This window comes from Lolium rigidum, chromosome 7, assembly GCF_022539505.1.
Source record: "Lolium rigidum isolate FL_2022 chromosome 7, APGP_CSIRO_Lrig_0.1, whole genome shotgun sequence".
Classification (NCBI taxonomy): Eukaryota; Viridiplantae; Streptophyta; class Magnoliopsida; order Poales; family Poaceae; genus Lolium; species Lolium rigidum.
Window position 1 is genome coordinate 236,256,808 of NC_061514.1, and position 10,563 is coordinate 236,267,370.

The following is a 10,563-nucleotide window of genomic DNA, read 5'->3' on the forward strand; positions in this document are numbered from 1 at the left end:
GTTAAAACTGGATGATCCATTGCATCTTCTCATTTTGCTACATTAATAACCTCCCGGTGCTACTTTTATTGCCCACTTATGCTACTATTGCCACAACCATCTGCTACACCTTTTATTTATTTTTGCTAATTTTAAACGTTTGCTACTATTGCCACAACCATCTGCTACTCATCAGCATTACCATGAATTGTAACACAGTAATAAATATATCACAAATGTATCTGCTACTCATCAACTTAACAACTTTCATTATTACTTTTATATCACAAATATATCTGCTACACAGTCAAATAGCACAATTTTTGCAATTCTTATATTTTTTACATGTAAACCTTGTACACCTGAAATTGAACTTTTTTCATGTTGACATGTAGCAAAAAATAGTAGTTACAAGTTGCCTGAATTCAAGTAACATATACTCAATTATGTCATCTATACTGTCTTCTCCAATTCAGAGTCTTTTGCATCTTTAAATTGCTTTGCAAGTATCATATACTCGCATTCCTTCAAATTGTGTCCTTCGTCATTGCAAAATGGGCATTTCTTTTTTCTATATTGTCTTTTTGGTTTTGACTCTTTCATCACCTTTGGCTCCTCAGCTCTTTTCTTTCTCTTCTTATTAGCTTCATCCCTCAGCTCAACTAGGGGCTTCCTTCTTTGCTCCTTCTCTTTTGGACGACCTTTGGGCTTTACTCTGGTAGGGTTACGAAGATTGCTGTTTGAAGGTGTCTCGTGTGCTACTGGCTGCTCTTGCTGCTGCTGGTTTAGGTTGCTACCATGTTGCTGCTGTTCATGATGAACATTTGATGATCTTGGATCTGTAGCATCCCCATGTTCTTCTCCCTGACCTTGCTGCCCAGCTACTCTAGCTCTATGCATTGCAGCAACAACCTTCTTTGCCTCATCAACCATGTCTAACACTATTGCATATGTGTGATACGTCTCAAACGTATCTGTAATTTCTTATGTTCCATGCTACTTTTATGATGATACTCACATGTTTTATACACACTTTACATCATTTATATGCGTTTTCCGGAACTAACCTATTGACGAGATGCCGAAGTGCCAGTTCCGTTTTCTCGCTGTTTTTGGTTTCGAAATCCTAGTAAGGAAATATTCTCGGAATTGGACGAAATCAACGCCCAGCATCTTATAATTCCACGAAGCTTCCAGAACACCGGAGAGGCACCAGAGGGGAGCCCTGGTGGCCCCACACGTGTGGGCGGCGCGACCAAGGAGCCAGGCGCGCCCCCTACTGTCTGGTGGCCCCAGACCCCTTCCGACTACGCCTCTTCGCCTATAAGAAGCCCCCTGACCTAAATCTTCGATACGGAAAAGCCACGGCACGCGAAACCTTCCAGAGCCGCCGCCATCGCGAAGCCAAGATCTGGGGGACAGGAGTCTCTGTTCCGGCACGCCGCCGGGACGGGGAAGTGCCCCCGGAAGGCATCCCCATCGACACCACCGCCATCTTCATCACCGCTGCTGTCTCCCATGAGGAGGGAGTAGTTCTCCCCCGAGGCTAAGGGCTGTACCAGTAGCTATGTGGTTAATCTCTCTCTCCCATGTACTTCAATACAATGATCTCATGAGTTGCCTTACATGATTGAGATCCATATGATGAGTTTGTAATCTAGATGTTGTTATGCTATTCAAGTGGATTTTACTTATGTGATCTCCGGAGACTCCTTGTCCCACGTGTGTAAAGGTGACGAGTGTGTGCACCGTGTGGGTCTCTTAGGCTATATTTCACAGAATACTTATTCACTGAGTTATGATTTGAGTTGGATGTCTCTATGAAACTGTGGTGTGTTAGTACCTCCTATGAATGCTCACAGTGACAGCGTGGGGTGTTTATTAGTACTTGGGAATACAACTTTAAGGTTTGCCTACATGATGAATTAGTGTTCATTATCTTGCCAGAGAGTAATTCAGAATAGCATAGTGAAGTGCTTATTTATATTCCTTTATGATTGCAATGTGCTTTATATCACTATTAATCTATGTGCTACCCTAGTGATGTTATTAAAGTAGTCTATGCCTCCTCCATGATGTAATGGTGACAGTGTGTGCATCATGTAGTACTTGGCGTAGTTTATGATTGTGATCTCTTGTAGATTATGAAGTTAACTATTACTATGATAGTATTGATGTGATCTATTCCTCCTTTCATAGCTTGATGGTGAAAGTGTGCATGCTATGTTAGTACTCGGTATAATTGCGTTGGTCTATCATGCACTCTAAGGTTATTTAAATATGAACATCGAATGTTGTGGAGCTTGTTAACTCCGGCATTGAGGTCCTCTTGTAGCCCTACACAATTAATGGTGTTCATCATCCAACAAGAGAGTGTAGAGTGGTTTTATTATGTGATCAATGTTGAGAGTGTCCACTAGTGAAAGTATGATCCCTAGGCCTTGTTTCCAAATACTGCAATTATCGCTTATTTGCTGTTTTACTGCATCTTTACTTCCTGCAATATTACTACCATCAACTGCACACCAGCAAGCTATTTTCTGGCGCCGTTACTACTGCTCATATTCATTCATACCACTTGTATTTCACTATCTCTTCACCGAACTAGTGCACCTATACATCTGACAAGTGTATTGGGTGTGTTGGGGACACAAGAGACTTCTTGTATCGTGATTGCAGGGTTGCTTGAGAGGGATATCTTTGACCTCTTCCTCCTTGAGTTCGATAAACCTTGGGTGTTCCACCACTTAAGGGAAAACTTGCTGCTGTTCTACAAACCTCTGCTCTTGGAGGCCCAACACTGTCTACAGGAAAAGGAGTGTGCGTAGACATCAAGCTATTTTCTGGCGCCGTTGCCGGGGAGGTAAGGTAAAAGGTATTCACATCCTCCGATTACTAAGCTATTTCTTAGCACGGTTGCCGGTGTGTGAGTGCTCGAAGCTATTTCCTTTAGATCCTGCAATTGCATCTTTTTGTTTCTTGTTTACACTAGTTAGGCATAATGGACAACAATGAGCTTTTTGTTCTATTTCCTGAGTTAAGACATGTATTGTTTGATGCGAAAATTAAAAAACCTATGGAACCTTATTTGCATGCTAGTAGGAATATTAGTATGAACGCTTTGAACACCATTGTTGATAATGATATAGAAAGTTCTAAGCTTGGGGAAGCTGGTTTTGATGAGCATGATATTTTTAGTCCCCCAAGCATTGAGGAGAAAATTTTCTTTGATGATACTTTGCCTCCTATTTATGATGATTACAATGATGACTATCATCCACCTACTATTGAGGAGAAAATTAATTATGATTATACTATGCCTCCTATATTTGATGATTATGGTGATAATGATAGCTACCTTGTTGAATTTGCTCCCACTACAATTAATAAGAATGACTATGCTTATGTTGGGAGTAGTAATAATTTTATGCATGAGACTCATGATAAGAATGTTTCATTTGATAGTTATATTGTTGATTTTGTTCATGATGCTACTGAAAATCATTATGAGAGAGTAAAATATGGTTGTAGAAGTTTTCATGTTACTAAAACACCTCTCTATATGCTGAAAATCTTGAAGTTGCGCTTGTCTAGTTTTCCTATGCTTGTTGCATTATGCCTACATGACTTGTTTATTTACAAGATTCCTTTTCATAGAAAGTGGGTTAGGCTTAAATTTGTTTTGAATTTGCTTCTTGATGCTCTCTTTTGCTTCAACTCTTATTTCTTGGGAGTGCATCATTAAAACTGCTGAGCCCATCTTAATGGCTATAAAGAAAGCACTTCTTGGGAGATAACCCATGTGTTTATTTTACTACAGCAATTTTGTTTTATATTTGAGTCTTGGAAGTTATTACTACTGTAGCAACCTCTCCTTATCTTTATTTATTTGCCTTGTTGTGCCAAGTAAAGTCTTTGATAGTAAAGATGATACTAGATTTGGATTACTGCGCAAAAACAGATTTCTTGCTGTCACGAATTTGAGTAGGATTCTCTGTAGGTAACTCAGAAAAATCTGCCAATTTACGTGAGTGATCCTCAGATATGTACGCAACTTTCATTCAATTTGAGCTTCTTCATCTGAGCATGTTAAGTGCCTCTAAAAAATTCGTCTTTACGGACTGTTCTGTTTTGACAGATTCTGCCTTTTATTTCGCATTGCCTGTTTTGCTATGTTTGATGGATTTCTTTGTTCCATTAACTTTCAGTAGCTTTGTGCAATGTCCAGAAGTGTTAAGAATGATTGTGTCACCTCTGAATATGTGAATTTTTGATTATGCACTAACCCTCTAATGAGTTTGTTTTGAGTTTGGTGTGGAGGAAGTTTTCAAGGGTCAAGAGAGGAGGATGATACAATATGATCAAGAAGAGTGAAAAGTCTAAGCTTGGGGATGCCCCGGTGGTTCATCCCTGCATATTTTAAGAAGACTCAAGCATCTAAGCTTGGGGATGCCCAAGGCATCCCCTTCTTCATCGACAAATTATCAGGTCACCTCTAGTGAAACTATATTTTTATTCCGTCACATCTTATGTGCTTTACTTGGAGCGTCTGTGTGCTTTTATTTTCGTTTTGTTATTTTCATTATCTGAATAAATTCATGCTTGTGTGGGAGAGAGACACGCTCCGCTGTTGCATATGAACACATGTGTTCTTAGCATTACTTTTAATGTTCATGGCGAAGGTTGAAACTGCTTCGTTAATTGTTATATGGTTGAAAACGGAAAATGCTTCATGTGGTAATTGGTATAAAGTCTTGAATAATTTGATACTCGGCGTGCTCAAATAGATCATGTTTAAGCTCTTGCATCATGTACTTTGCACCTATTAATGAAGAACTACATAGAGCTTGTTAAAATTTGGTTTGCATGATTGGTCTCTAGAGTCTAGATATTTTCTCGGTTAAGGTGTTTGAACAACAAGGGAGACGATGTAAAGTCTTATAATACTTACAATATGTTCATATGTGAGTCTTGCTCGCACCGTTTTATACTTGAGTTTGCTTCAAACAACCTTGCTAGCCTAGCCTTGTATTGAGAGGAATTCTTCTCATGCATCCAAATCCTTGAGCCAAAAACTATGCCATTTGTGTCCACCATACCTACCTACTACATGGTATTTCTCCGCCATTCCAAAGTAAATTACTTGAGTGCTACCTTTAAAATTTCTATCCTTTGTCTTTGCAATATATAGCTCATGGGAAAATAGCCTTAAAAACTATTGTGGTGAAGAATATGTAGCTACGTATCTTATTTCTTAATAAGTTGCTTGTTGAGCGGTAACCATGTTTCTGGGGACGCCATCAACTTTTACCTTTGTTGAATATCATGTGAGTTGCTATGCATGTTCGTCTTGTCTGAAGTAAGGGCGATTTTCATGATCAAATGGTTTGAGTATGCATATTGTTAGAGAAGAACATTGGGCCGCTAACTAAAGCCATGATTCATGGTGGAAGTTTCAGTTTGGACAATTAATCCTCAATCTCCTATGAGAATATTATGTGTTGTTGAATGCTTATGCATTAAAGAGGAGTCCATTATTTGTTGTCTATGTTGTCCCGGTATGGATGTCTAAGTTGAGAATAATCAAAAGCGAGAAATCCAATGCGAACTTTCTCCTTAGATCTTTGTACATGCAGCATAGAGGTACCCCTTTGTGACACTTGGTTGAAACATATGCTATGCTATGATAATCCATGTTAATCCAAGCTAATTAGGACAAGGTGCGAGCACTATTGGTATACTATGCATGAGGCTTGCAACTTATAGGATATCTTATACATAACACATATGCTTTATTACTACCGTTGACAAAATTGTTTCTATGTTTTCAAAATGAAAAGCTCTAGCACAAAAATAGTAATCCATGCTTCCCTCTGCGAAGGGCCATTCTTCTACTTTATTGTTGAGTCAGTTTACCTATTCTTTCTATCTTAGAAGCAAACACTTGTGTGAACTGTGTGCATTGATTCTTACATGTTTACTTATTGCACTTGTTATATTGCTTTATGTTGACAAATATCCATGAGATATACATGTTGAAGTTGAAAGCAACCGCTGAAACTTATATCTTCCTTTGTGTTGCTTCAAAGCTTTCTACTTTGAATCTATTGCTTTATGAGTTAACTCTTATGCAAGACTTATTGATGCTTGTCTTGATAGTACTATTCACGAAAAGTATTTGTTATATGGTTCAGTTGTTTACTCATTGTCTTTACCATTGCTTTGAATCGCTGCATTCATCTCATATGCTTTACAATAGTATGATCAAGATTATGTAAGTAGCATGTCACTTCAGAAATTATTCTTGTTATCGTTTACCTACTCGAGGGCGAGTAGGAACTAAGCTTGGGGATGCTTGATACGTCTCAAACGTATCTATAATTTCTTATGTTCCATGCTACTTTTATGATGATACTCACATGTTTTATACACACTTTACATCATTTATATGCGTTTTCCGGAACTAACCTATTGACGAGATGCCAAAGTGCCGGTTCTCGTTTTCTCGCTGTTTTTGGTTTCAGAAATCCTAGTAAGGAAATATTCTCGGAATTGGACGAAATCAACGCCCAGCATCTTATAATTCCACGAAGCTTCTAGAACACCGGAGAGGCACCAGAGGGGAGCCCTGGTGGCCCCACACATGTGGGCGGCGCGGCCAAGGAGCCAGGCATGCCCCCTACTGTCTGGTGGCCCCAGACCCCTTCCGACTCCGCCTCTTCGCCTATAAGAAGCCCCCTGACCTAAATCTTCGATACGGAAAAGCCACGGTACGAGAAACCTTCCAGAGCCGCCGCCATCGCGAAGCCAAGATCTGGGGGACAGGAGTCTCTGTTCCGGCACGCCGCCGGGACGGGGAAGTGCCCCCGGAAGGCATCTCCATCGACACCACCGCCATCTTCATCACCGCTGTTGTCTCCCATGAGGAGTGAGTAGTTCTCCCCCGAGGCTAAGGGCTGTACCGGTAGCTATGTGGTTAATCTCTCTCTCCCATGTACTTCAATACAATGATCTCATGAGCTGCCTTACATGATTGAGATCCATATGATGAGTTTGCAATCTAGATGTTGTTATGCTATTCAAGTGGATTTTACTTATGTGATCTCCGGAGACTCCTTGTCCCACGTGTGTGCACCGTGTGGGTCTCTTAGGCTATATTTCACAGAATACTTATTCACTAAGTTATGATTTGAGTTGGATGTCTCTATGAAATTGTGGTGTGTTAGTACCTCCTATGAATGCTCACAGTGACAGCGTGGGGTGTTTATTAGTACTTGGGAATACATCTTTAAGGTTTGCCTACATGATGAATTAGTGTTCGTTATCTTGCCAGAGAGTAATTCAGAATAGCATAGTGAAGTGCTTATTTATATTCCTTTATGATTGCAATGTGCTTTATATCACTATTAATCTATGCGCTACTCGAGTGATGTTATTAAAGTAGTCTATTCCTCCTCCATGATGTAATGGTGACAGTGTGTGAATCATGTAGTACTTGGCGTAGTTTATGATTGTGATCTCTTGTAGATTATGAAGTTAATTATTACTATGATAGTATTGATGTGATCTATTCCTCCTTTCATAGCTTGATGGTGACAGTGTGCATGCTATGTTAGTACTCGGTATAATTGCGTTGGTCTATCATGCACTCTAAGGTTATTTAAATATGAACATCGAATGTTGTGGAGCTTGTTAACTCCGGCATTGAGGTGCTCTTGTAGCCCTACACAATTAATGGTGTTCATCATCCAACAAGAGAGTGTTGAGTGGTTTTATTATGTGATCAATATTGAGAGTGTCCACTAGTGAAAGTATGATCCCTAGGCCTTGTTTCCAAATACTGCAATTATCGCTTATTTCCTGTTTTATCGCATCTTTACTTCCCGCAATATTACTACCATCAATCGCACGCCGACAAGCTATTTTCTGGCGCCTTTACTACTGCTCATATTCATTCATACCACTTGTATTTCACTATCTCTTCGCCGAACTAGTGCACATATACATCTGACAAGTGTATTGGGTGTGTTGGGGACACAAGAGACTTCTTGTATCGTGATTGCATGGTTGCTTGAGAGGGATATCTTTGACGTCTTCCTCCCTGAGTTCGATAAACCTTGGGTGATCCACTTAAGGGAAAACTTGCTGCTGTTCTACAAACCTCTGCTCTTGGAGGCCCAACACTGTCTACAGGAAAAGGAGTGTGCGTAGACATCAATGTGTCATCAGCAATACAGGAATCTGCTGCCAAACTATTCAGTTTTCTGCAAAGGGAGTTGTACTTCAAAGTGTTGTTCACCGGAACACCAAACTTGCCACCAGTTGATCCTGGATCAGGCACAGGTGTTGTTGCTGCCATTGACCAGCGATGGAGCATGTACTTTTCTGGAATGCTTCGTACATTCATGTGAACTATCACCCTTATGATATGAGGGCATATCAGTCCACACATCTCAAATTGGTTGCAGCCACATGTGTATGTTTCTTCCTCTAACCCAACTTGGACTCTGTATGTTCTGAGGTCAAGTCCGAGGTTTGGGACAAGATCAAAACACAACTCTTCTAGCTCTGTTTGAAGCGGATAAAATCCAGTTGACATTTGCAGCATCTTCTGGAACCTGTCAAACACTTCTCTTGTGTAGAACAACACTGCTTGCTTTTCAATGCTCCAGCTGCATTAATTTGTTTGTAGCAAATACAATTAGGAAATGTTAAACAATTTTCTATAGTATTTAAACTATAGTGAATTACTGGACACTAAGAACTTGCTACATTTTTTCTAAGATGCTGCATTTGGTCTCAATAGATATAAATTGCTACAAGTAGTGCTATCTTCACTAACATGCTACAATACAAATTTTTGAAAACTTGCTGCAATGGTCTCACCTTCCCCAAAGTGGAGCGGTTGTAGTTTCCATTATGAAACCTGAGTTGTCTTCTCTATCAAGCATGAGGTTCTGGCATAATTCGTACTGTTGCACAAAATTGAATACTGATTCACCTGGTCGCACCAAGGTCTTGAAGTAAGAGTTCAGTCCTTCGGAGCGTCCTGTGGTACTTGTGAATGGAAAGAAGTTGTGCCTAAAATACACTGGTGCCCATATCTTTCTGCTCCCCCACATGTTTTCCAAGTGTGTGTTGTCAGTCATTTCATAGACTTGCAGCATTGCTGCCAACATAACTCAAATTCTTCGGGAGTATCTGTTCCATATATGCATGAGTAGAATGCATCTGCAAATGGATTTCCTTCTCTCAAGTTTGGCCCAAGCTTTTCCCTAGCAAGACTCAAAACATGATAAAAGCAGCATCTATGTATTGTGTTAGGGAACACCTTGCTAATCGTTGTTGCCATTGCTTTATCTTGGTCAGTCATTATGTTTTTCGGTGCCATGTTATCCATTGCCATCATCCAACGCTCAAAAACCCATCTGAATGTTTCAATTGATTCATCTGGTAGCAGAGCACAACCCAACACAATTGTTTGTGTGTGGTTATTGATTCCCACTATAGGAGCAAACGGCATATTATAGCGGTTTGTGCAGAACGTTGTGTCAAAGAACACACAGTCCTTATACTTATGGTACATCGAGCTAGTCCTTCCGTCGACCCAGAACAGTGCTCTTACTGCATTATTTTCACCAAGTTGTGTGGCATAGAAGAAATTTGGGTTTTCAGCTTTTCTCCTCTCAAAGTACTCAACTGCCAGGCTGACATCTCGCAGCGTCACAGCTTCTCGTAGCATTGTGCGGATGTTTGATACATCCCTCTTGACATATGGCAGCCCTCTCACATCACCACCACGGACATCTGCTAGGGCTCCCATTATTTTTGATGTAGATATGTTCGGTTGTGAAGTGTTTGCGGCAAGCTGGAAATCTTCCTCTGCAGGACCTTCCGGTGTGATCGGTAGAACCGTCTTCTCCCGACCATTGACACCATTAGGTGTGTGTGCTCTGCATTGAAAGCTGTGATTGTCCAAACTCCCGCACGCATGCCAACTACCATGTGCGCTTTGCGGTCATGTCGCAGCACTATGTTCCGCTGCCTTGTGCCTTTTACATCCATCTGCTCCTTGGCTTGTTTCCCTTTTGATTTCTGCGCACTGAAGCTGCTCATATTCGTTGCTACAAAACCTTCTGAATTGCTTCTAGTAGTTTTAGCTGTTCCGTCAAAAGGTTTGCCAGCATGAACACATTCGAAAACTCTGCTAGAATTGTACCTTTTGGCGCATGTCGCGCTGTGCTGTACTTTGTATTGCCAATGTCTGTACCAAAACCTAGTTTGTATGCATAATTATTGTACACCTCTTTTGCTTCTTCTATATCATCAAAAGTCAGGCCAACATATGGTACCATAGGCTGGGACAGTATCTCTTCATCATAATCTTGAGCTACACTTGCAGCAGAACCAGCTTGCCCACTGTGAGGTCCTGGTACAAATTTTCCAGCAGCACTGCTTTCTAGTGCAGAACTTGTTTCTGGTGCAGCATTGTTCAGATCAAAACCCCTCAAGATGCTGTCAGCAACAAAACCCTGCATGTATGCATAATCCTGAGCTTCACTTGTTCAAGTCATTGTCTAAAAT

The 10,563-nt window shown here is 40.6% G+C and overlaps 1 pseudogene; it reads right to left on the bottom strand.

Annotated features, from left to right (window-relative positions):
- Positions 1-432: 432 nt before the first annotated feature.
- LOC124672557 lies at positions 433-9,802 on the bottom strand (annotated as a pseudogene).
- Positions 9,803-10,563: the final 761 nt, after the last annotated feature.